This window comes from Somniosus microcephalus, unplaced genomic scaffold, assembly GCF_052327205.1.
Source record: "Somniosus microcephalus isolate GS21.2 unplaced genomic scaffold, FLI_Smic_1.0 unresolved_chr6, whole genome shotgun sequence".
In the NCBI taxonomy this organism is placed as follows: domain Eukaryota; kingdom Metazoa; phylum Chordata; class Chondrichthyes; order Squaliformes; family Somniosidae; genus Somniosus; species Somniosus microcephalus.
The window spans coordinates 29,159,005-29,165,004 of NW_028225184.1; positions in this window are offsets into that span (position 1 = coordinate 29,159,005).

The following is a 6,000-nucleotide window of genomic DNA, read 5'->3' on the forward strand; positions in this document are numbered from 1 at the left end:
TAAATAGAGCTCAGTGGCTTAAAATAATTGAGAAAGGAACAAGAAGGGACCGGCGGAGAATTTCTTCACTCAGCTGATTATAAGATTGGTAAAGCAATAAGTGAAAAGGTGCTGGATACAGATTCCACCGGAACACTCATGATTCAATTGGACATGTATTGAAGGGCGCTAATGTCCAGCTTTAATTTAAAACCTGGTGTGTGGGACACAATTGTACAGCTCTTTCACACAGTTTTCACAGACATGATGGGTGCAGTGGACTACTTCTGTTCTTGAGAGACGGTATCATGCTATGAATTTATGCTCTACCGAAATAGAAAGGGATTGATGTTAGTGACCTGCTTTTGTGATGGCGTTGTTCGCCGACAGAAGGCGCTAATGCACGTTTCAGGGCATCTAAAGTTGCAAGCAAATGGTAGGATAACCCATCAAAGCGAGTGGAGAAACATCTTAGAATTCTCCGTCTTTGTGATGTGCGAAGTTCAGTGCAGTAAGTGTTTATCACTCTCTCGTCTCTGAGTCAGATGATTGTGGGTTCGAGCCCCATTCCAAACACTGGAGCTCATAATCTGGGCCGACACGCCCACTGCAGTACTGAGGGAGTGATGCACTGTGGAGATACCAAACCTTGGATGAAACTTTAAACCGAGGTCCTTACCTTCCTCACAGGTGAATGGTAAATATTCCCTGGCACTTTCTGAAGAGCAGGGAGGTACTTGTGCTCTCTTGTGTCAAGGGAGTAGGAGGTGGTGTTCGTGCTCAGAACGAGTTCAGATAGGGCATATGGGGAGATGGGAGATAATAGGAAATAAAATGCAATTCAAGTTCAGGGCAGGGTGAGCGGGATAAGGGGATGGTTTCTTTTGCAGGGCAAGGGAAGGAGTTGAAGGATCAGAGGCAGCTGAGTGGATGACCTTCGGAATAAAGGAGTGTACTGAGATGAAAAGTTCTAGGGGAGGTGATGGTGGGTTTGGGTATTAGAGGAGGGAGAGGTTTAGGAACACAGCCGAGCTCCGAACACACGGGGTGGGGAGAGAAACTGACATGGGAACTGAAAACACTGAGGACAAGGAGTCGCTCAATGAACAGGTCCTGGGATGAAAGGGAGAAAGCATATCTTAGCAAGAGACTCGGATGGGACTGGAGTTTTTAAGGCAACTATGTCTTGTGGAGAGACCAGGAGCGTGGATCATGTTGAAGGGGTGAATGTAAGTATAGGTAACAGGTGAGCAAGAGTAGAGTCTGCGTTGAGATTTGGTGATTAGGGCCACAGTGCTACCACAGGTGCTAGAATGCAGAAGCACGTCGGGAGGCTTCAGCGAGGTTCATGATGTTGCCATTGTGAGTCAAGTCTCAGGCAAAGCCAATAGATCAAAGCAATTCAGCAATCACCCACATGGATTACAACTGCCTTGTTTGTTTGCATTACATTATACGGCAGCACAGAAACAGGTCATTCGACCCATTAATTCCATGTCTGCTGTTATGCTCTACACGACCCTCCTCCCACCCTCTCCTTCAGACCCCATCAACATATCCTTCTCCTCAACTAGCGAGTTCCATATTCTAACTACTCTCTGGGTAAAGAGGTTTTTCCTGGATTCCCTATTAGATTCATCAATGACGATCTTATGTTGATGGACCATAGATCTGGTCTCCCACGGAAGTTGAAAAATGTTCTCTACAACTGCCCTATCAAACCCGTTCATAATCCTAAAGAGCTTTTTCACATCACCCCTTCGTCTTTATATACCTAGAGAAAAGTGCCCGAGACTTTTCAATCTCTTCTGATAGTTACATTATTTCAGGTCTGGTATCATCGTAGTAAATATACATTGCACCTCCTCCAGTGCCTCTATATCCAGTTTATAATATTAAGACCAGAACTGTTGAGAGTGCTCCAATGTGGTCTGCCTTAAGAAATGAATCCCAGGGCGTTCTTTGTTTTGTTATGTGTTAATTAAATTGTGTCTCAAATCTTAGTGATTTGTGCCCTGTTCCCCCAGTTTCCTCTGCTCTTCAACCCCATTTTGGAAATTAGTTTCTACGTAGTAAGTGTTATCCTGATTTCACTTACATATGTTGATCCACGTATATCCTTCCACTTCACACTTTGTACATATATATAATAATAGTGAACAATTAATCCGGATGGAAATTGGTAGCGGTGCTGGTTGACACATTGAACAACCCAAGGGGATAGTGGTGAATTACTTGACTGGGATGGATAAATAGATTGTGTGATTAGGCTTCAGCAAGAGTGATGGGTGTCGTGATCAGCAACAGAGCAGGAGCGGGAGTGGGCGTTGCTGCTCGTATGAAAAGATTGACAGAAATCTCGATGGACCTTTCAGAGAATGCCAGGAGAGGCACAGAATGCCGCTGTGGATTGTTCACCAATAAATCATTCATGCAAATTAAGGAGAGTGGAATGCCAGGGAAGCTGGATAAAAAGGGACTTGAGTTGTTAACAAAATTATACACAGGTCAGATCAAAATAAGTCATCGTAATATTAAGTCGAGCATTTGTCCGGTAAAGCGCATGGAATTGAAGACAAATTAGTGACATTGGTACTGAATTGATTCGCAGTTACGAATCATAGAGCAGCAATAATGTGTCTGTAATCTAACTGACAAAAAGTGACAAGTGGTGTCCCCAGGATTCTGTAATGCGGCCTCGTGTTTTAACTGCATTGATCTATGAGTTACAGGAACGAATAAAGTTCCAGATATCCAACTCTACTGACGGCACTAAGCTGTATATTCTGGCGATAGCAGCAGACCGTTGTAATGGGACATTGCTACCTTAATGAGTGGGAAAAACTCTGGGCAATTTAGTTCAGTGTCGGGGGCTGTTTGGTCAACCAATTTCGACCTAAGCAAGATATATATTACACCTGGAATACTGTGAGCACTTCAGCAAACCACACCATAATTAGCATACAGGAACATAGGAATCGAACTAGGCCATTCAGTCCCTCGAGCCTGTTTCTGCCATTCAATTCGATCATTGCTGATCGGTATCCTTACTCCTTCTAACTTCTAGCAGATTTCAGTGAACAATTCTGTACTTTCAACATAAAGGAAGCACGGTGGCATAGTGGTTAGCACTGTTGCCTCACAGTGCCAGGGACCCAGGTAAAATCCGGCCTTGGGTGACTGCCTGTGTGGAGTTTGCACTTTCTCCCCGTGTTTGCGTGGGTTTTACTCCGGGTGCTCTGGTTTCCTCCCACAGTCCAAAGATGTGCGGGTGAGGTTGATTGACCATGATAAAAAAGTGGCCCTTAGTGTTAGGGGGGATTAAATACGCGGGGTTACGGGGATAGAGCTTGTGTGGGATGGCTGTCGCTGTAGGGACCGGGTGCTGGGGTTTGGATGATCAGCCATGATCTCGTTGAATGGCGGAGCAGGGCCGAATGGCCTGCTCCTTTCTTCTATGTTTCTATAACAAACAACATAATCCCTCTATAACGTGGAGAGCAGATTTATTTATTAACAGTCTAAACGATGTCTGAAAAATATATTTTGATACTGGAAATTAACATTGAAAATATGGTTGGGAATGTATTTCTGAAGTTCAACAGCATTACCTGTAGGAGATATAAAACATTGTTAGACTTTTTCTGGGTGTCAAAACAAGAGGTTGTATAGCGAGGGTCCAATAGATTGTGGTTTTGATGAAAACAAATAAAACAAACGGCGGATATATAAAAAAGTACAAGCACCAGTTAGTTAAATATTTTTAGAAGTTCTTAGAAGTTTGGAAAGTTTTTTAAAATGTAATTAAAATGGAAGAGACTGAAAGAGGTTAATGTGGGCGTGGCTTAGTTTTCACTGCTTTTGTGGGCGTGTCTTCACTTACTCATTGGCTGTAGGCTGCACGCCTGGCCTTAGTGATGTCATATGCTGCCCACAACTAAGCAGTGCCGAAGAGCAAGTCTCAGTTCTCTGCAGCTCCATCGAGACTGACCGCAATTTTTGGGCCTTCATATCATTCATATGGTCCACTGCCCAGAACTGAATGCAGTTCCACCAGACGGGGTCTATCATAGAGAATATAAGCAGGAGTAGGCCATTCGTTCCATCGAGCCTGCTCCACCATTCAATATGATCATGACTGTTCCTCTATCTCAATACCATATTCCCACTCTCTCGTCATATCCCTTGGTGCCTTTTGTGTCTAGAAATCTATCTCTCTCCTTCTTATATATATTCTGTGCTATGGCCTCCACAGCCTTCTCTGGTGGAGATTTCCAGAGGTTCAACACCCTCTGATGAAGAAGTTTTTCCTCATCTCAGTTGTAAATGTCCTACCCCGTATACTCAGACTGCGACCCCTCGTTCAAGTCCCCACAGTCAGGGGAAACATCCTCCCTGCACCCAGTCAAACCCTGTCAGAATTTTATACGTTTCAGTGAGATTCCCTCTCATTCTTCTAAACTCTAGCGACTACAGGCCTAGTCGACCCAATCTCTCCTCATACGGCAGTTCTACCATCACAGGAGCCTGTCTGGTGAACCTTCGCTGCACTCCCGCTAGGGCAAATAAATCCTTTCTTAGGTAAGGAGACAAAAACTGCACACAGTACGCAAGGTGAGGTCGCACCACGGCCCTGTATAACTGTAGTAAGACATCCTTGATCCTGTGCTCAAACCTCTTGCAATGAAGGCCAACATGCCATTTTCCTTCCTAACCGTTGCAGGATCTGCATGTTTACTTTCAGCGACTGGTGTACAAGGACACCCAGGTCCCTTTGTCCATCAACATTTTCCAATCTATTACCTTTAAAGTAGTACTCTGCCGTTCTGTTTTTCATACCTAAGTGGATAACTTCACATTTATCCACGTTATACTGCATCTGCCATATATTTGCCCACTCACTCAACTTTTCTAAATCGCCTTGAAGCCTCTTTGCATTCTCCTGACAAATCACAATCCAACCTGGCTATGTGTCATCAGAAAACTTCACAATAATACATTTTGTCCCTCATCCAAATCATTGGCATATTTTGTGAATTGTTGGGGCCGCAGCACTGATCTCTGCGGTAGCCCAATAGTCTCTGCCTGCCACCCCGAAAAAGACCCATTTATTCCTACTCTCTGTTTCCTGTCTATAACCAATTAACAATCCATGCCAGTATATTACCCCCAATCACATATAGTTACTTTTGCACACAAAACTGTTATATGAGACTTTATCAAAGGCCACCAGAAAAGCCAAATGCGACACATCCACTAGGTTTCTCTTATCTATTCTACCAATTACATCCTTAGAAAACTCCAGTAGGTTTGTCAAACACAATTTCCCTTTCATAAATCCATGTTGACATTTTCTAATCCCGTTCATATTTTCTAAGTGTCCGATTACCACATCCTTTATAATAGACTCCAGTATTTTACCTACTGCTGATGTTAGGCTTACCGGTCTGTAGTTCCCGGTTTTCTCTCTCCCTCTATTTTTTAATAGTGGTGTTACATTTGCCACCCTCCAATCTGCAGAAATTGTTCTATAATCTATAGAATTATGGAAGATGACAACCGATGCATCCACAATTTCCATGGCTACCTATCATGGTACTCTGGGATGCAGATTATCAGATGCTAGGGATTTATCGGCTTTCAGTCCCTTTAATTTTTCCAGCACTATTTTTTTACTAATACTAAATTATTTAATTCCTCGTTCTGCCTAGACCTCAGGTACCCTACAATTTCTGGGATGTTATTAATGCCCTCTTACGTGAAGACAGAAAAAAGTATTGTTTGATTGCCCAGCCATTTCTTTGTTCCCCATTATAAACTCGCCCGTTTCTGGCTGTAAGGGACCTACATTTTTCTACACTAATCGTTTTCTTTTTAGATACTTGTGGAAGCTTTTGCAATCCGCTTTTATGTTCCTTCCAAGTTTACTCTCATACTCTATTTTCCCCTCTTTATCAAACTCTTGGTCCTTTTCTACTGAACACTAAGCTGCTCCCAATCCTCAGGCTTGCTACTTTTGGC